Below are 21,713 nucleotides of genomic sequence, written 5' to 3'. Positions count from 1 at the left end.
AAACTGAAAAGGCTCAAAGCAATAAAGTAGCTTCCTCCCATTCCTGACTACAAGTTGCCCAGCCATTCAGTTCTCCTCCCTAGAAGCAACCACCATATGACATCTTAAAAAGATGAGATGACCTTTTAGATTATGCATCAGGTTAGAAAATAATAGTATAATAATAGTAGGAGGTGCTTAGTTAGTTAGTGATTACTGTATACCAAGCATCGTGCTGAATATTTGTATATAATTTAATATGTTGTCTTCTGTGTTCACACCTCTGTGTCCTCTCCCGCCTTGCCCCTTGTGGGCTGATGACCTTGCTGCTTTGTTTTCTGTAAACCATCTTCTCCCTCTCTCCTGTTACGGCTGGTATCCTTCTGTTATGATCTGGATTCAGTGGTGTGTTGGAACTGGCTTTTACTGGCTGGAAAGACCAATTGTACTCATCTCTTCCCAACTCTTTGTTCAGTGACATCGTGTTAGTAATTTGGAATCAGTTGTGGTAGGGATATTCATACCCTGGAAACTAGCGAATGCTACATGTCAGGGCTGTTTTCCCCAGAGAGCTGGTTGTTATACATGTATGTATCAGCACCCCACGTCTGGATCCTCTCCCCTCTTACCTTTTAGTTGGTTCACTAAATAACAAAGTTAACTGAAATATGGAATTTAAAAAATTATATACATATCTTAAATATATTATTTTGAAAAAAGCATTTGCAACCCTTTGACAAACTTAAAACTTTTGATTATGAAAATGTTAAAAAATACAGAGAAGTTAAAAACTGGTATAATGAATATTCATATACCTATCTCCTAGATTTGATAGTTCTTAATGTTTTTTTAACCATTTCAAAGTAAATTGCCGACATCATGACAGTTGACCCTGAAATGTTCAGCATTACTTCTCCTACATCATCCTCATTCCATTATCACTAAGAAATTTATTGTTCCCCCAAATCATTTACTACCCAGTCTATATTTGGATTTTCTAATTGTTATTTTCCCCAAATGTCATTTACAATTGTTTTTTTCTAATATGGATTCAGTCAAGATTTGTGCATTGCATTTGGTTGTTATGTCTCTTTTAAGCTAGAATAATCCCCCCCTCAGTTTTTTCATGACGTTGAGTGTTTTCTACTCTTTATGTTTTGAACGTATATACAGAAGTAGTAAAAATAGGCAATTAACCCCAATATATTCATTGGTTCAGTAATTATCAACATTTTGCCATATTTGCTTCACTTATCTTTTTTCTTTGCTTTTCTTCTATTTTAAAAACAAATTCAAGACATGTCATTTTACCCCTTTCAACTCTTAAAAAAAAAAGACATATTCTTACATAACCAAACTGGTGTCATAATGATACCAAACAGAATTAATAATGGTATTGACTTTTTAAAGAAACCACGCTAGTTCTTTGGTAGAGTATTCTACATTTTGGGTTTCTATGATTGTTTTCTCATTATTATTTAATTTCTCTGATCTCTTGTATTACCTGTACACTGGAAATTAGATCCAAATTCTTAATTAAACTCTTTTGGCAAGAATATAGAGGATGAACTGTACTTCACAGCACATCACATCAGGTGGCACACAGTCTGGTTGTTCACTGTTAATAATGTTGAATCACTTGATTAAGGTGGCAACTATCAATTGTCTCCACTGTAAAGATGTTTTCCCCCTTCCACGGATTATCACGGTAATTCATGGAGTGATACTTTGGTACCACATGAAAATTATTTGCTCCATCAACCTTTCCGTTAATGTTTAGCATTTATGTTCTTTGCCTGAATCAGTTTCCAACAGGCACTGGAAAATAGTATTGCTTTTTCTTTGAATGTGGACTGATTTGTGTTCCCTGTAATGGTTGAAGGAGATCATCTAACATCTATATTATATCTTCTCTCAATTCTCTAAATTTGAGTTTTCTTCTTAAGTGGAATAAACCATACAAAGGATTTTTGAACAAACAATACAAAGTGCAGAATCATTAAAGACTTTTTTTCCTCACTTTTCGTGATTCTCTTGCCCACTCCTAATTCAGTATAAGTTTTTGAGGTGTTTTTTTGGTTTGTTTTTTAATTGGAGTACAGTTGCTTTACACTGCTACGTCAGTTTCTGCTGTACAGCAAAGTGAGTCAGCCATATGTATACATATATCCCCTCTTTTTTGGATTTCCTTCCCATTTAGGTCACCACAGAGCACCGAGTAGAGTTCCCTGTGCTATACAGTAGGTTCTCATTTGTTATCTGTTTTATACATAGTAGCATATATATATATGTCAGTCCCAATCTCCCAGTTCATCCCGTCCCCCCCACTTCCCCCTTGGTATCCATACGTTTGTTTTGAGGGTTTTTTTTTTTTTTTTAAAGCAACTTGGCTTTTACTGATTCTTTCCAGAGGATTCATTCTTTCCAGAGGATTCATCATAGTTTCCATAGAAACAGGAATTTCTTTTTATTGTCATGAGTTTCTATAATATTTAAATTGCAGCATCAAGTGCAGATGTCATAAATAGGTTTGGGAACAAAAATAACCAATTCTTAGAAAACATTCTGCTTACTCTATGCGAGTACAGTGTGCAGAGTAGTAGTTTTACTAGCCAGAAGCTTTCAGTGTGCTGCGGGCCTCAGTCGGTGTGTTTCACAGGGAGAATGAGTGTGTCAGTTAACCAGCAAGTTGCCACATGGAGGTCCCTTGAGAGAGTCTACCATGTTATCATTTTACTTGTCTTTCACACTAGGCTCCTAGTTCCTTGACAGTGAATACTAGTCTTATTTGTATGTGTTTGTTTTAATCCCTCATGCTTAGTACAGTGCCTAGCATGTAGTGAGTGCTCAATAAAAATATGTGTTGAATGAATCCATGACCAGGACCAGAGGAGACCATATTGACCTCAAGTCAATTCTGATCTTAAAACAGTAATCGTCACAGTGTTTTTGCAAACGTCGGGGTTGGCATGGTTGTTGTATATAATTTATTCTTTCACTGGCTTTTCCTCTTCACGTTCCCTCAGTCTTTGAGTCTTTCTCTGCTCTGTGCCAGCTTCCTTCAATTTATGGTGTATGGCAGGCTACCTGTGTTCATGATCATTTCCAGTTTCCTGATCAAGATGCAAAAATGTGTAACAGTTCTGCTGCAATGGCGCTATGCACAAAGAGAGATGGGATTTCTAGGAGAATACAAAGTAGTTCCTTAGTTCTCTATTCTAGAGCTTAACCAATCCCAGGAACTGAAGTCTTCTGTTTCTTCACAGAGGAAATATGACAAAGGCAGTGGCTGTACAAGCTTCCTTCATGGGCCGCCCTCCCCACTGCCTCATCCAGTAAGCGGGAGCAACTACTTCTAGAGGTGAGAGGGGAGGGAGGACAATCTCCATAACCCATTTGAATCCACCCAGCTGCGAAGTTTTGCTTTTGAGAAACAGAGTGAACAATTTGTGGGGTTGCTATGCTGAAGAACTTTAAAACAAGCCTGCGTAGGATTGAATGCTCAGGTGATGTAAATTACCCTTTTCATAGAAGCCCGTAGCCTCTGTTTTAAAACAAGCAGCTTGTAGCTGAATATTCCCAGTGATCCCAAGTTCCTATTTCTATAGATATTAATAGTATTATACATCTTCATTTGAGATGATTATTAGCTTCCGGAACCAGGAGAAAGTTCATCAAGAATATAATCATTATCGGGCTTCCCTGGTGGCGCAGTGGTTGGGAGTCTGCCTGCCAATGCAGGGGACACGGGTTCAAGCCCTGGTCTGGGAAGATCCCACATGCCGCGGAGCAACTAGCCCCGTGAGCCACAAATACTGAGCCTGCGCGTCTGGAGCCTGTGCTCCGCAACGAGAGGCCGTGATAGTGAGAGGCCCGCGCACCGCGATGAGGAGTGGCCCCCACTTGCCGCAACTGGAGAAAGCCCTCACACAGAAACGAAGAGCCAAAACAGCTATAAATAAATGAATAAATAAATAAAAATTAAAAAAAACGCACCTCTAAAAGCTTTCTGTAAAAAAAAAAAAAAGAATATAATCATTATCGTTTATTGCATACTTGCTATGAGCCAGGTACTGTGTTAAATTCTAAACTTTTTCATTCAATTTTCATGGAAACTTGGGATTTTTATCTCTGTTTCACAGATGATTAATGTGAGAGGCCAAGAGAGGGTAAATGACTTGTCTTTGGTTACACAGCTAGTGTGTAGCAGAACCAAAGGATCCAAACCCAGATCTGTCTAATTTTTTTTTTTTTTTTTGCGGTAGGCGGGCCTCTCACTGTTGTGGCCTCTCCCCTTGCAGAGCACAGGCTCCGGACGCGCAGGCTCAGCAGCCATGGCTCACGGGCCCAGCCGCTCTGCGGCATGTGGGATCTTCCCAGACCGGGGCACGAACCCGTGTCCCCTGCATCGGCAGGCGGACTCTCAACCACTGCGCCACCAGGGAAGCCCAGATCTGTCTAATTTTAGTTTAAGCCCTTAGTCACTGACATTATTCTCTGGGGTCCCAGCACACATCTTTGAGTTCTAAAACTGACTTTTTAGGTGAGGGAGTAGTGACCAAGGATGACCTAGGTTTTTCTGGGTGTTGTCAGGAACCAAGGTGATGTTCTTATCAGGCAGTTGTTGTACCTACTCCCAGAAGGCTTAAGACATGTTGTCATTTTGACTGAGGGGCAGATACCTCAAAAGGTGTTTGAAGAATCTTTGTGTAAGCAAATGAACGTTGACTTCTTTTGAACATTCATTCATTTAATAAGCTAAGTTCATTTCTTTCTCTCTCTCTTTCTTTTTTTTAACTTGACAAACCATCATATTTCAATATTTGAGTCTCGGTTTCCAGGCTGAATTCAAGTTGTGTATTTAAGAAGACAATGAAAATTCTTTGAAGATATTCTCAAGCCCAACAGGAAGGAGCACAGGGTTTGATTTGTACTTGTTTTTCAAGCTGGCTTCATCTGGGGACAAACTCTATTGTAACTTTTCTAGAATTTGGTGCCAATAGGAGCTGAAATAATAAAATCAGTAAAATTAAATTAAATAGGAAATGAGAGTCTTTTATGTACCAGGCCTTAGATTAGGTAAGAACAATTGGTCACTCTTCTGGGAAACTGTTGCTAAAAATTACAATCAACTGGCAGTCACTGATTGGCCTCGTTTACTGCATTGTGTCCCAGGAAGAAAAACAATCTCCTCTTATGACAAGAGCTTGCAGAGATAATACTGTTTTTATTCCCCTAATCTTCATCCCCCTTCTCATTTTCTTATGATTAATTTGAGCTATTTATTCAGCATTTATTGACAGTATTATATACCCGGGACCGTGCTAGCTTATGAGGCTTTAGGTATAAAAGAGAACTCTTGACTTCAAGAATCTCACAATATAGTATAGGAGAGAGAATATTATGATACAGGATAATAAATCCTCTGGTGGAGCTAATGAAGCCTCTGTGGAAGCGCCGAGACAGGACATCAAACCCAATTGGCATAGGTGAGGTTAGGAAGACTTCAAGGATGAGTTGATAGTTGAATTGCATCCTTGAAGGAGAATCAGAGTAAAGGAGCCAAGGGGAGGAAGGTGTTCTTGGCAGAGGGAACCGTAAAATAGCACAGGAGAGTGACAGAAAGTGTTCTCTGACATTGAATGACCAAAGATGTAGGAGATGAGGCTAGAGAAAGAGCTAGGGATCATGTCATGATAGCTTTGTAGGCCATACTGAAGTGTTTAAACTGTCCCAAATGCAATGGGAAGCCATTATAGAATTTTAAGCAGTAGAATAACACGTTCAGATTTGCTTTTAAGAAAGGTTACTATGGCATCAGGGAGGTGGCTTTGGGAGATTACATTAAAGTTAGAAAGAGAAGTTAGAAGGTTATTGCAGTTCAGAAGAGAAATATATATATTTTTTACATAAATTTATTTACTTATATTTTTTATTTTTGGCCGTGTTGGGTCTTCGTTGCTGCGCGCAGGCTTTCTCTAGTTGCAGTGAGCAGGGGCTGCTCTTTATTGTGGTGCGCGGGCTTCTCATTGCGGTGGCTTCTCTTGTTGCGGAGCACGGGCTCTAGTCGCAAGGGCTTCAGTAGTTGTGGCACATGGGCTCTAGATGTGGCTTGCGGGCTCTAGAGCGCAGGCTCAGTAGTGTGGTGCACGGGTTTAGTTGCTCCACGGCATGTGGGATCATCCCGGACCAGGGCTCGAACCCGTGTCCCCTGCATTGGCAGGCTGATTCTCAACCACTGCGCTACCAGGGAAGTCCCAGAAGAGAAATATCGAGGGCCTGTAACTAAGGTGAGCTGGTGTTGGGGATGTCTCAATATGGGAGCGATCCAATAGATACTTAAGAGGTGGTCTTAAATTTACGACTCAACAGCTTAACACAGTGTATAACCAGTTTGCCATAGCAGGGTGAAACTAGAGAAAAAGGAGGAATCTAAGATGACTCCCACAGTTTCACACTTGATATATTCTGGTACCATTAGTCAGAAAGAGGAATAGAAGTGAAGGAACAAGTTTGGTAAAGAAGATGATAGATTTAGTTTGGGGCGTGTTGAACTTGAGATGCTCATAGGACAAGTGAAGAGGATCAAGTAGGCAATTGGAATATTTTTATCTCTGAAGTTTAGGAGAGAAGATTAGACTGGGGATGGTGGTAGTGTATAGATTTGATCCTTTTCAGTCTTTGTGTTCTGTCTACTTTTGTTACAGTTACTTGATTAGTACATAGTGAAAAGCAGATTTACCATAAGGCTAATTAACCTTAAACTTAAATGCTTCTCACATGCATGGGCCCTAGCCAGATGAGTTTATTTACATGGTCATGTGTTTTTGTAAAATTTGCAAAATCCAAATATTTTAACTACAATTGATCAAAATTTCTCTCTTGGCATTTTTAATTACCCTCTTTCACTCTTTGTCTCTAATGTTGGAATGGTCCCGGGTGTTTTTTGGAACCTAGCTGTGGGGAAGTTGAGCTGGGGATACATTTAGTTTGGATTTGCAGTCACTTCAATGTCTAGTTATTGCTAGCCATCCCAGTGTAGGAATGACCTCGAGAAATACTCCTGCACGGTGCCAGCTCACCTGGTATTGTGACACAAAGGTACAAAACCAGCATTGTATCGAGATACCAGTGCCAGAGGTGTTAAGACACACTGGTATCATGGAAACAGAAGAGGATGAAATGTACAAAGCCAGAAGCTGGTCAGTAGAGAAACTTCCGATGGCGTCTTAGCCTGAACACTGGCCTGATACAAAGGCTTGCGTGCTGGGACGTTTATTTGGACTAGGATCCCAGGGAGCAGGAGTTCAGGACAAGGGAAGTGAAATGGGAAGGAAGGGAAGAAAATTCAAGGATGTGATGGTGTGTTAACTTCGGCTACAGGCAACAGGTGTTCTTTCCTACCTAGGACTTCTATTTTTGAAATTATTTATTTATTTATTTGGCTGCGCCGGGTCTTAGTTGTCGCACTTGGGATCTTTTAGTTGTGGCACATGGGATCTTTTAGTTGTGGCATGCAGGATCTCTAGTTGCAGCACACGGGATCTTTAGTTGCGGCATGTGAACTCTTAGTTGCGGCATGTGGGATCTGGTTCCCTGACCTGGGATCAAACCCTGGCCCCCCTGCATTGGGAGTATGGAGTCTTAGCCACTGGACCACCAGGGAAGTCCCCTACCTAAAGGAGCCTTGTGAGATGCTCTCAGAATGGTGCTTGAGTACAGAAGGGGATGTATTTTCCCATGGGCATTATTTCCTTCTCCGTTCAGGAGAAGTCCCAAGGCAGAAGTGAGAGATGCAGTCAGCTGGGCCATGAGCTGTATATGAGATGATGTCTGTTTGCACTGGTCACACGGGCATGAAGCCAATCCGAGCCTGTGCGGAACTGGTCGCTGTGGTGGTGGAAGGGGTGAAAGGGGGTAAGCAATGGGACCGAGAGGATTTTGAAGTGGTGCTTAGGAGGCATCTGATGTTGCCAGAGGATTCTGTTCTCATTCATTCCTAGTCAAACATTCTCTCTTGTTAGAATTATGTACAATAATGTAGTGCATGTGGTTATAAATCTCCATTCTTTTTTACTTTTTGATGACAATCACACAAAATAGACTTTATCAGAATTATTGTTTGTAGGACACAAACTTTTAATGGTTACAAATTTCAGTCAACATGCTACTGTTAACTGTTTCCCCTGTAGAACGTTTGGTCCTGTCCAAAATGTCCTGAGCATATTTGGGCCATGCCAAATGGTTTTGGACAAGACTGAATATCAGGGATATCTTACGGACATTTTGGATAGGACCAAATGTCTGCTAACCAACTATTGCTTGCCAGAATTTTCCTATACATATACAATTTATACAAATAGGATCATACTATGTAAAATATTCCAGTTTTTTTCCCTTAATCTATTTTGGGTAAATTTTCATAACAATTTAGGGAGATCTACTTTGGTCCTGTTTAATGGCTGCATAGTATTCCATTGTATGGATTTACAAGAATTTATTTAACCAGGCTTCTCTATTGATGGATGTTTTTCCTTATAGAAATACAAAAACCTGGGACTTCCCTGGTGGTCCAGTGGTTAGGACTCTGTGCTCCCAATGCAGGGGGCCCGGGTTTGACCCCTGGTCGGGGAACTAGATCCCATATGCTGCAACTAAGAGTTAGCATGCTGCAACTAAAGATCCCTCATGCCGCAGCTAAAGATTCCACATGCCACAATGAAGATCGAAGATCACGCGTGCCACAACTAAGACCAGGCACAGCCAAATTAATTAATTAATTAAAAAAATAAATACAAAAACTTCTTTCTTTTGTTTCTGACACATTTTAAAGAGATATTGGGAGGAAAGATAGATAATGGGAGTGGTGAGAAGGAATTGTGAAGGAATTTTAAACAGAAAATGTTTGGTTTTTAAAGTCATCTGATGTATCTTTTTTTTTTTTTTTTTTTTTTGCGGTACGCCGGCCTCTCACTGTTGTGGCCTCTCCCGTTGTGGAGCACAGGCTCCGGACGCGCAGGCTCAGTGGCCATGGCTCATGGGCCCAGCCGCTCTGCGGCATGTGCGATCTTTCCCGGACCGGGGCACGAACCCGTGTCCCCTGCATCGGCAGGCGGACTCTCAACCACTGCGCCACCAGGGAAGCCCTGATGTATCATCTTTTCTCTTCTGTGGTGATGATGAAGTGCTTGAGGTTTCTAGGGACAGGAAAAAGAAGAGTAAAATGCTAGGACTTCTATTATCTCAGGTCAGCAAGAAAAATACTCATTATTTTTGCTCCCTTTATATTTTTTCAAGTTTATTATTTGCTCAAAATTTGCAGATGGGGTTAATGCACTGGATGAGAATTTGAACTAGATGACTTTTCATTTTTCCCTGTGACTCCAGGACTCAGTGATATTTTGATCATTTCGATAGCCCTTTCCCCTCATATCTTGTGATTATTAACTATATGATAATACATAATTATTAACTTATATTAACTGTATAATAATTTAAAATAGCAATTCCATTTCCTCATTACAACTCGAGGTCATCAGGAAGGACTTCTGAAAAGAGGAGACTTTAGTAAGAAAAGGGGATAAGGTTTTCCTTAATAAAACCAGCCTTTAGTTTTCCCTTTAAGCAGGTTTTAAAAAAAGTGATGGCCTCACTTCTCTCCTTAAAATGCCTGCTCCTAAAGCAAATGTTGTAAGGGGTGGTTTCGTCTGTAGTGTTTTTTGGCACGTCATCTGGACTTAGGTAATTTTTTTTTTTTGTAAAAGTTAAAAATTCCTTTATTTTTTATTCCTGGTACCACTACCACAATTTACAGGGCAATGTACCTGATGTAATGAAAAGAAAAAGAAAAAGACCAAGCTACAACAGATAAAAGACCTCAGGAATATACAACTAATTGACACTACATTGCATTAATCAATAGCTGCACTTTTTGCAAACGGTGGCTATGACGGTCCTGAACAAGAAGGGTTTCCTGTTTAAGCTGCAGTTACTTTTCTGACTATGGATCATCGTTCCTTCTGTGGCAGATTTTTACAGTTCCTCTACTGCATTTGGGATGACTGTCTCAAAGTAACCTGCAGCTTTCCTGACAACTCCTCGCTGTCTCTCCTGCTAAGAACTGTAGCCCTTTTCTTCTGAGTTTTTAGAACCTTCTGCTGCCATATCCATGGACTTAGGTAATTTTTATACACTGTATCACAAGAGAACCATGTTTTTATGTCTGCTTTGTCTAATGACCGATCTTGCCCCCTTGTGTTGTAGAAATCATCCAAGAAATTAGTTCAGTTGATGTTAAGAGTTTTGGACTGCAAAACAAAGTTCTAAATGTTACTGATCCAAAGACTAAGACCCAAGGAAGGAACAGAAAAGCAAATCATAAAATTAAAACACTGATAGTTGGCCTTACCTTAGCAGTGGATGTATATATATTTCCCTTTTTTGAATCTCCTATTACTGGGTTTGTTGGGCAATTACTAATATTTTGGGCTGTTACCTCACTAAGATGCTCAGTCCTCATTTATCATCCTTACAAAAGCTACAAGTCTAAAGGAAAGACAGAAATAGACTCATTGGTTCTAAAAATAAGCCCCTCAGTTTTATAGAAGAACTACTTATCTCTTGGGAAAGATGGGGAGGTTCCCATCATCTCAGCCTGAAAGCCATCCTTTGTCTTAGCCACGTTTTCCGTTGCTGATCATTTACTAGGAAAACATTCCAGTGAGTGTACAGTGAGTGGTACAGACCACGAAAAAAGATGAAGTGGAGATGCCCGGCATGCCTCACTATTTATAAGAAAATATTTCCCCCAAAGATGGGAAAATCCAAGTCTTTAAATACTCTGGGAGAGGAGAATAATGGAAAAAACTCTTCAGTTTCTATTCTGTTGGTTCATAAGATTTTTCTCACAAATCTTTTCGACAGGCCATTAAGCAAGTCACATAGTGACTGGAATCTTCTATTAACTGCCTCACTTTGGGTTTCTGGCTAACGTATCTGGCAGCAAGACTGAAGAACAAGCAAAAGAGAATGAGCAGCTGGTGGTGGTGTGGGAATGCGAGGCCATCTATTATTTGTGGCCTGGAATCCTAAGCTAGGTGGGAGGCCCACAGGGCTGTCCTTAATAGGAGAGTCCACGTGGATGGTTTGAAGTAAATGATTTAGCTTCTTTAAATACAATCGCAGTTTAATCGAGGTTAATTTTTTGTTCTGAAAATTTAGTTTACTTGCTATTTCTACCAGGAAGTTCATTCAGCAGGTCTCTCAGGCATTTAGTGCATATATTAGTACATAATATTAGTCTTCCTAGACAATCAGTCACCCATTGTCTTGGGTTTGGGAAATATTACTTAGTCTAATCCTCGTCTAATCCTGGTTTTTCTTTTTCGCCACGCCATGTGGCTTGAGGGATCTTAGTTCCCAACCAGAGATTGAATCCGCACCCTCAGCAGTGAAAGTGTAGAGTCCTAACCACTGGACTGCCAGGGAATTCCCTAATCCTAGTTTTCCTTTGGTACCTGCCTCCTAAATCCCTTTGTGGTGTGGATCCTGAGTAGGTCAGTTATGGTTCAACAAGCAGAACCAGTAAAAGACAGATACCACATTCATTAAGGAATTTTCTTAAAAGGGGCAAGCTTATGTAATTGCAGAGGCTGTCTAAGAGAAAGTACAGAGTTGGTAGGGCAGGCCATGAGGGAGGGAATGTGATGAGCAGGTGGAAACCCCATGGGTGTGGTCTGCAGCAGCTTTCGACAGGTGGAAGGTCTTCTCTCCCTCTGAAAGCCTTCACCCTGCTTTTTTATTTATTTATTTATTTATTTATTATTTGTTTTTGGCTGTGTTGGGTCTTTGTTGCTGCGTGTGGGCTTTCTCTAGTTGCGGCAAGTGGGGGCTACTCTTCGTTGTGGTGCGAGGGCTTCTCATTGCAGTGGCTTCTCTTGTTGCGGAGCATGGGCTCTAGGAGCTCAGGCTTCAGTAGTTGTGGCGCGTGGGCTAGTAGTTGTGACTCGCGGGCTCCAGAGTGCAGGTTCAGTAGTTGTGGCGCACAGGCTTAGAGAGCTCCGCGGCATGTGGGATCTTCCCGGACCAGGGCTCGAACCCGTGTCCCCTGCATTGGCAGGCGGATTCTTAACCACTGCGCCACCAGGGAAGCCCTTCACCCTGCTTTTAAGGCCTTCAGTAGATTGAGTCCATCCCACCCAGGATAGCTACTCTTAAAGTCGACCCATTAGGGACTTTAACTACATCTGCAAAATCCCATCCCAGCAGCACCTAGATTCACGTTTAATTGAATTACTGGGGGCTGTTACCTATCCAAGTTTACACATCAAAAATCCATCCCGGGCTTCCCTGGTGGCGCAGTGGTTGAGAATCCACCTGCCGATGCAGGCGACGCGGGTTCGTGCCCCGGTCCGGGAAGATCCCACATGCTGCAGAACAGCTGGGCCCGTGAGCCATGGGCGCTGAGCCTGCGCGTCCGGAGCCTGTGTTCCGCAACAGGAGAGGCCACAACAGTGAGAGGCCCGCGTACCTCAAAAAAAAAAAAAAAAAAAAAAAATCCATCCCATTCAGAGAAGCCAGAGGAGCTGCCTGGAAAATACTGCCACAGAGGTGCTTCTGCAGACATTTATTAAATCAGGGCTGGTATCTCTGCTGCTTTTTATAAGCAGTCCCATCTGAGCATTCACAGTTGTAGAACTGCCCGCTGTGTGCCTCAACCAGGGGAGCCTGGTTAGTTAATCTTGTGAGGACTGAAGCCCACTCCTGAGTTTTCAGAAGTTGCATGTAAAACAGGTTTTTGTTGACTGAAAAATGTTTTCCTACTGATCACCATTTTGTGAGTTTTTTAGTATTTGTTAACACTTAAAAGCGAAAGCTTAAGAGCCACTGTCAGTGGAAAACTAAGCACTTACTTTACCAGAGAAGCTATTAACATGGTTTGTTCTGGGGGTTGGAAAGGGAAGGGAGTGTGGCTGTACAAGGGCAACGGTAGGGGTCCTTGTGGTGATGGAAATGTTCTGCACGTTACTGTATTGATGTCAGTATACTGGTTAAGGTGTGCTGTCCCACAATTTGGTTTTGCAGGATGCTCCCAAAAGTATGTGGGATCTTGGGTGAAAACACATGGGACCTTTCTGTTATTTCTTACAATGGCATAAGAATGCACAGTTATTTCAAAATAAAATTCTATTAAAAATGATCCATTTTATAAGGCAGTCCTTTTATAATATGATTAATCTTTTTCTAATCTGTCTTTTAAAAATAGTCATGTTGGGCTTCCCTGGTGGCGCAGTGGTTGAGAGTCCACCTGCCGATGCAGGGGACACGGGTTCGTGCCCCGGTCCGGGCGGGAAGATCCCACATGCCGTGGAGCGGCTAGGCCCGTGAGCCATGGCCGCTGAGCCTGTGCGTCTGGAGCCTGTGCTCCGCAATGGGAGAGGCCACAACAGTGAGAGGCCCGCGTACCGCAAAAATAAATAAATAAATAAAATAGTCATGTTTTCTTAAGGAGGTAGACATGTATATGTCTTAGCCCTATGCTCGAATAAACTACATGCTCAATATATATTTGAGTGGATGAAAGTATGCCTGATGGGAAAATTGTAGGTGACAGATGATTTTTTACAGAACATTTTTATATTAAAAACAGAGAAGCTTAAATTCTTAGATGAAATATTGGGCATACTGTAAAAAGATGGAGTCTTCACTGTGTAATAATGATGACCGAGAGAAGATGTGATTTACCACCTCAAAAAATAAGGCCAGACGTAACCTAAAACATAAGTCGAGAGGAAACCTCTAGAAATGTGCAGGAGGTAGTTAGCTGTAGGACAAATACGATTTTAGCCTGGAAAGTTGTATAGATTGAAGGTAAAACTACTTTCGAAGGATTTAGATAAGCGTGTGGATTCGCTCATTTAGTGAATATTTGCATGCCTCTGAGGTGCCAGGCAGCTATCTGTAGTTTTCATGTATTTCAGGAACTTTTCCAGATGTAAATGCTGATGTCCTTGAAGGCAGCCACACCTTCCCCAAATCTCCATGGATACAGCTGTCAAAATCTGAGAACCACGTGGATTGGATTTTCTCAGTGTATGTTTCTAATCTAACTCATCAGAGAGATTTATGGAGAAGTGAAATTCAACCAGTCAAAAATAATAGTAACATTCTAAAGATATCTACAAACATAATTCTTTTAAACATTGATTGTCTTAAAAGATATGTTCAACTTAATGTTTTTCTCTTTCAGGTATTTCTTTCTTTCTTTTTTTTTAATATTTATTTATTTATTTGGCTGCGCCAGGTCTTAGTTGCGGCACGCGGGATCTTCGTTGCTTCGTGCGGGATCTTTTTTTTTTTTTTAGTTGCGGCATTCGGGATCTGGTTCCCTGACCAGGGATCGAACCCGGGCCCCCTGCATTGGGAGCACGGCATCTTAGCCACTGGACCACCAAGGAAGTCCCTCAGGTATTTCTATTTTAGGGATACAGAATAAGAAACTACAGTTAAGAATGGGCAGGTGGGACCAAACTTAGTTTAAATGTTAAGAGACAGGTATTTATAGCAAATCGAAGGAAGCCTGGGACAATCAGAGAGGTAACCTCCAGGGAGCAGCATTGAGGCTGGGCCCTGGGAAACTCAACCTAGGTGCTCTGACTCCTGGGGGCTCCCTGCACTGTGCCCAGGTCTCTGCAGTCAACCTTCAGGGAAGGCATAGGCTTTGCTTCTGCTTTTTTTTTAAGTCCCTTAGAGTCTGAGCACCTCCGTGAACGATTGCCCTTCTTACTTTCAGAGCTTGGTCAACGAATTTCCCTGAAAGCTGTTATAATCTAAATTAGTAGATAAATTCAGGGTTCTACCCAGGAAACGGCCCTATTAAGAAATACTGTCTGCATCAAAAACTCCTACCGTCACCCCCCAAGATTAGATTATTTTTTAGGAAACCATGATTCCATATTCCACCCTAGTAAAACTCCTGGCAGATGTGACCTAACTTGGAGTGTCGATGGCTGAGGAACCCCACATACCTGGAGCGGAGAAGCTGTCCTGCTAGGGAGATCTTGGTCAGCCACTTAGCTGGTGGCCACTGGAATTTTTAGAAGTAGTGAAACTTCTGATAAAAGAGGGCTTTTGTCTCCTGAAATAGCAACAGTTATCATCACTTAAAACCAGTGTATTTCTATATACAGCAAGTGCTTCTATAGATATACTCCTGGATTATTTATACAGGACTATTTTAAGATCTGTGTCACATTTTTCTGGTGTATTTTATGGTGGGAAAATTCAGTTGGAAAAAATGCACTTAGCTGTGGCTGGGATGGTGAGGTAAAATAAGTACTTAAAAAACATGAAGGTTGTGGGGTTTTTTTTTTTTTTTTTAGCTTTAAACAGGACAGAAATAGCAAGGTGATAGCTCCCTGAATGAAATCATGTTGCTTCTCCTTAAGCAAACTTTACCATGGTACTCATGTCATAATACTAGATCTGTCACCGTATGAGTCAGTAGAAGATCTGCAAGGCATGTGTAAGAATTCATCCATGTATTCATTACAAAAATCTGTGAGAAAATAGCTGCTTTTGTGTACTATAGCTTGTTATTCAGGGTTGCTTTTTCTTTTGATTTTGCACCTGTTGAACTGAGAGGGTGATGGATAGGGTAAGGACCTATCTACTGTTAAGAGTAATGTGGGTGTAGGGACCCAGGCACTCCCCGGGCCCGGGTGTAGCTGAGGCGGGGCTGTGTCAGGGCTGTGTGTGCAGGAGTCGGGCTCCTGTGATCGCTGATTGCTTCCCCTGAGGAGAGGCTCCTTCTTACCTCTTCTGTGAGGATGAGGAAACCCATGGAGGTTACGATTGGACAAAATCAAGTCATTTGATTGGCCGGGACAATGAGAGCATAAGAGGCGTATGATGGCCTTTGAACCCCACTCGAAGATGTTTTCTTTCAAATTTAGCTGTTGATGGGAAATGAGCACTTTGTTTTGTTTTGTTTTTGTTTTTGCGGTACGCGGGCCTCTCACTGCCGTGGCCTCTCCTGTTGCGGAGCACAGGCTCCGGACGCGCAGGCTCAGCGGCCATGGCTCACAGGCCCAGCCACTCCGCGGCATGTGGGATCTTCCCAGACCGGGGCACGAACCCGTGTCCCCTGCATCGGCAGGCGGACTCTCAACCACTGCGCCACCAGGGAAGCCCGGGAAATGAGCACTTTTTGAGTAATAGGATGATATGATTGTGTTGCAGTTTAGTAAGTATTACCTTTGTGTATGTAGGAGTGTTAGGTTATTATGCTAGGCTTGGTGGGGCCTGCGGATGAAGAGTAAGACAAAGATGAATAACACAGAGGTCAAGGAGTTTATGATCTAAGCAGGGAAACAACTGACCTTGTGGTAAACGAGGCTCGAGTACACGGGCAGCATTGTCAGCTGAGGAGGAGCCACAAGAACCAGATGGTTACTTCCGTTTCAGAGATTTGAAGGCTGCCGTCCCGTCTCATCCCTGCCCAGGTTTCTCATCTAGCTCAATGTCTCTGGCCTTCATTTCCTCCTCACGGGCCACTGCTTATACATCTTACGAGATCTTGGTAGTTCTCGCCTCAGTTTGCCTCTTACAAAATGCAAGACCCAGACCTGAACACACTATTCCACATATGGCTAAATGTAGTAGGAGCGTTGCTTCCCCTGTTCTGAGGTTGTATTGCCACTGAGTCATCATGAGATAATACGCTGCTGGACCACCAGGTCATCTATTTTATGGGGACCTGCTATTAACAGAGAAGGGGTTGCCGACAGGTCCTACCTGGGAGGCCACAGGCAGGCCTGTGCTCCCCTCGGAACCTGCTTACGTCTGCTTATCTGACTTAGCTGCTTCTCCTGTCGCGCTTAGCTGCTTCTCCTGTCGCGCCCTGGTGCCTTCCTGCCCCTGCCTCCCATACCCCTGAAGTCCCCTCTAGTCCCTGCTGGGTGGTAGTTCTGTAACTACTCCTTGAACTATGCATTTTCTTTCTTTTTGTTTTTTTTTTGATGTGGACCAATTTTTTAAAAAGTCTTCATTGAATTTGTTACAATTTGGCTTCTGTTTTATGTTTTGGTTTTCTGGCTGAAAAGCATGTGGGATCTTAGCTCCCTGGAAGCGTGGAGTCTTAACCGCTGGACCACAAGGGAGGTCCCTGAACCATGCATTTTATACACATTATTTCACATAGGTATCCATCCATTCATTCACTCTTCGTTAAAAAGGGGGAAAAAAAAAGGGTGGGGAGAAATGGAGAGAAGAGACAAAGGTGATTTAGAGTTTTAAGCCTGGGTGATTGGAGATCTCATGGCATCATTTCCAGAAGTGGGTATTCAAAAGAGGGGGAGGTGTTATTTGGGGGAGGACAAACCAGACTCTGTCTAAAGACACAGGCCTTTTTCTCTCTGGTAAAGGCTCCCTGGCAGAAGCAGGCCAGTGTGTGTCCCTGTTAGAAGTAGGAAGGGCTGTTCTGGAAATCACAGTGGATGGCACTGAGATGATAATCTTTGGATTCTTCATCTATGACCTTTCTTATCTTGAGCATCTTTTGTCACCAAAATCATCTTTTACAACCTTTTGACTACATATACTTTTGACTCTTTTCTGCTTCTTGAAGTAGTTTTTTAAAAGTTTGGCTTCCAAAACACTGTTCTCTCTATTCTCTGCTCACTCCACTGGCCCCTCCTTCTCAATCTCCTTTTTGGCTGTATCTCCACTTCCTGCCCTATGAGACATTGGCCTGCCCCAGTCTCAGTGCTGGGATCTTTTCTCTGCTCACACCCTCTCTCCCGGTGATCTCCTCCAGTGTCTGGCTTCACTAGCCTCTCTTCTCTGGGGGTTCTCATGCTTCATCTGTAACCCACATGTCTCGCTAGCTCTTTCTCGAATTCTGACTTAGGTATGTAACTGCCTGTTTGACATTTCCACTAGGATGTCTAGTAGGCATCTTGAACTTAACGTGTCTAAAACTGAATTGATTTTTTCCTTCCAGACGTGTACCTTCCACAGTCCTCCTTGGCAACTCTATCCTTTCCACGGCTCAGGCCCCAAAACCTTAGAGTCAGCCTTGGCTTGTCTCCTTCTCTCCCCCCTACATTCAGTCCATCAGCAAAACCTGTTGGCTCCTTCTAAAATATATACCTGGAATCTAAGTACTTCTCATCCCCTCCACTGTTAGCATCTGGTTCTGGTCACTATCTCCTTTCACTGGGATCCCTGAAATAACTTTTTTTTTTTTTTTTTTTTTTTTATTGCGCGGTATGCGGGCCTCTCACTGTTGTGGCCTCTCCGGACGCGCAGGCTCAGCAGCCATGGCTCACGGGCCCAGCCGCTCCGTGGCATGTGGGATCTTCCCGGACCGGGGCACGAACCCAGGTCCCGTGCATCGGCAGGCGGACTCTCAACCACTGCGCCACCAGGGAAGCCCTGAAATAACTTCTTGATTGGGTTTCCTTTTTCCCCCCGCTCTGCCTTCCCCGCTGCATCTTTCTCCCACCAGCTGCCAAGCCTTTTGTCACCACAGCAGCCAGTGATCCCTTCAAAACAATACAGATCAAGTCGCTCTTCAGCTCAGAACCCTCCAGGGACTTCCCATCTCCGAGTAAAAGCTAAAGTCTTTGTGATGGTGACATGATCTGCCCACCACCCCTGCTGCCCCACCCCCGATCTTTGATTCTTCCTCTCCTGCTCACTCTGTTCCAGCCACACCGGTGTCCTTGCTTTTCCTCAAGCATGCTAGGCCTCCCCTCTTCAGGGCTCCATTGTTCCCTCCACCTGAAACGTCTTCCCCAGCCCCTCACTTACTTCATTTAGCTCTGTAACGACCTTCAGCGTTGCTCAAATGTCCCCTTTCCCTGGCCAGCCTAAATTAAATAATTCGGCCCCTGCTTTTTTGTTCTCCACAGCGCATTTTATACAATCTGACATGCTTTCATACTGTCTCTTTCCCTTAGTGTCTGTCTCCCCTGCTAGAATGTTCCTTGAAAGCCAGAGCTTTGTTTTGTTCCCTGAGGTATGAGCCCAGCACATAGTAGGCCTTCAGTAAATGTTTACTGAGTGAATGAATGGATTTGTGTGACTATAGTTCATTGATACATACATAGCATTGTATTTTCTCGATTATAAATTACGTTCATAAACATTAGCTCATTGATCAGTTTGTTCACTTTTTGTAAGTCAGACTAAATCTAACTCTAATGCTATTTAAAGTGTATTGATTCCTTGATGACTAATATGCAAACTGGTTTCCTTGGGAGATCTTAAGTATGGCAATTCAAATCTATCCTCCGTCCCATTTTGTTTTAGTGATGGGGGCCCTGAATTCTGATTTACAGAGCATTTCTTTCTTTTATCACTAGTTCCATAGAACAGCGGTCCCCAACCTTTTTGGCACCAGGGACCGGTTTCGCGGAAGACAGTTTTTCCACGGATGGGGGTGGGGGATGGAGGGATGGGGGGATGGTTCAGGCGGTAATGCGAGCGATGGGGAAAAGCAGATGAAGTTCTGTTCGCTCGCCACTCACCTCCTGCCGTGCGGCCTAGTACCTGTCCTCGGCCTGGGGGTTGGGGACCCCTGTCATAGAACTCACTCTTAGGAACTTTATTAATTCTTACTTATTGAGTTATTATAATTCTTATGTTAGATAAACTGGGAAATGTTTAAAAACAAAGGCATATCAAACACTTCATTTGCCCTACCCTTGTTTAAGTGAGGGGCCACGACACTGCACAACCTCAGGGGAACCATTAGGCCTTGCATTCTGTGCCCCTGCAGTGGTGTGACACAGCAGCCATGGCAGATATAAAACGTTTGGCTTTAGTTTCTCACGGCTGAATCTTCTGTTTGTTTTCCTCCTGCTGTTCGAGTGGCATTTAAGACTCTGTCTGCCTTGCGCTTGCATTGTTAGGTCTCTTGGACTACTGCCTGTCACTTGTTATTAGTGCAGCTGTGTCGAGTTGTTCCTAATACCATTCTACTTCATCTACCCTTTTGGCTTTCTTCCTTAGCTATTTCAGTTACTCTGTCTACTGTTCCATTTCACTTGATTGACATCAAACTTGTATGATAGCCAACGAGTCCATATTTTCATCAGGCAGTTAAGGTACCCTTTGCCAGCCTAATCACTATCTAGTTAATTATTTCTATCAAAATACAAATGGTATCTGTCATTCAGAATTCGAGCCTAGCGTCGTGGTAAGGTTAAAAAATGCGAGTGTGGCAACCTGCTACCATTCTGGGCTGATTCTCCAGAGAGAATAGGCAATACTTTGATTTAGGAAGCAGTGAAAGCAGGCAGAGGCAGAAATTCGATCCCAGTTTTACTGTGTATAGATGATTTTACTTAGCATACCTCACAATGAAGACATATTCTTGTAATTTCATCTGTGCAAGTGCCCTCTTTTGAGCACGTAGCGGTTAAAATCTAGGTGATTATTTCATAATAACTTGCTTATGATACTGAATTTGAATAGAAATATATATATATATATATATATATATATTTTTTTTTTTTTTGCGGTATGCGGACCTGTCACTGTTGTGGCCTCTCCCGCTGCAGAGCACAGGCCCTGGACGCGCAGGCTCAGCGGCCATGGCTCACGGGCCCAACTACTCTGCGGCATGTGGGATCTTCCTGGACCAGGGCATGAACCCGTGTCCCCTGCATCGGCAGGCAGACTCTCAACCACTGCGCCACCAGGGAAGCCCTGAATAGAAATATATTGATAGAGCCCTGTACTCTGAAGGGAGGCCTGCATAGATTCTCTTAGGTCTGACTTAGTGATCCCTTAGTGATCTAGGACCAGACTACATGAAGAGAGGCTATGGGTATAAAGTTCAGGGCAGTTGGAAATGACATGAATACTGCAAGACCTTTTATAGCTAGCAAATAAGGGCTGTCTCCAAGCCCTAATGTCTGCTTTATTCTGTATATAGTTAATCAAGTTTAGTTAATCCATGTATATTTAAAAGTTTTAGTGCCACTTAATGCCTATAATTGCATATTGTGCTGATGGCTGTGTTTTCATTCTTTGGAGGTTAAGAATCCAAAAAAATTCTAGTTTTTGGTTTATGAATGCCTTTTTTTTTTTTTTTTGCGGTACGCAGGCCTCTCACTGTTGTGGCCTCTCCTGTTGCGGAGCACAGGCTCTGGACGCGCAGGCTCAGCGGCCATGTCTCACGGGCCTAGCTGCTCCGCGGCATGTGGGATCTTCCCGGACTGGGGCATGCACCCGTGTCCCCTGCATCGGCAGGCGGCCTCTCAACCACTGCGCCACCAGGGAAGCCCCTGAATGCCTTTTATTAGTTTCCCCAAAATTGCTTTGCTGCTTTCAATCCTGGCTTAATGCCTCCAACACTCAGGTTCAAAAGGATGCTATTTGAGCTCAGTTTTTAAAATTTCTGTATTGACAGGTTTACATTTTCTTTTTGATTGCTCCATTGATGAGGCCAAAGATTGAACTCCCTGCAGCGAATGGTTAAGTGGGGGAAGAGGTACCTTGTATTGTTGCCCTCCACAAGCATGATTAGAGAAGAGGGGTATCATTTTTTTTTGTACTGCTTAGTGGGAAGAAGGTTCAAAAAACAAGACTTCTCACCAGGAATTCCAAAGCTAAAAATATGTGGCTCTGGGGCAGATGAAGAAGTTTCAACACTGGAGGTGGGGGTGTGAAAGGGAACAAGTGAGCTTGGAAGAAAACTTAATAATTTTCAATCTCAGAAGCCT

At 42.8% G+C, this 21,713-nt stretch overlaps 1 protein-coding gene across 4 annotated transcripts in view; it reads left to right on the top strand.

Moving 5' to 3' along the window:
- The window catches only part of CNNM2 (cyclin and CBS domain divalent metal cation transport mediator 2), a 153,820-nt gene that overhangs the window by 91,897 nt on the left and 40,210 nt on the right, over positions 1 to 21,713 (top strand). Inside the window, exons 2-3 of one of the 4 annotated variants that reach the window (XR_014015369.1) lie at positions 3,246 to 3,340; positions 13,959 to 13,977. The exons of the other annotated variants lie outside the window; for them this stretch is intronic. The gene's annotated coding sequence lies outside the window, so the exon portion shown is untranslated. Of the gene's footprint in view, positions 1 to 3,245; positions 3,341 to 13,958; positions 13,978 to 21,713 lie in introns of those variants that run through there. 4 annotated transcript variants of the gene reach the window in all.

The sequence above is a fragment of the Mesoplodon bidens genome, assembly GCF_964165515.1.
Source record: "Mesoplodon bidens genome assembly, chromosome: 1".
Taxonomy (NCBI): Eukaryota; Metazoa; Chordata; class Mammalia; order Artiodactyla; family Ziphiidae; genus Mesoplodon; species Mesoplodon bidens.
Note: the sequence above shows the minus strand (reverse complement) of the source record. Positions and strands in the feature narration are given on the sequence as shown.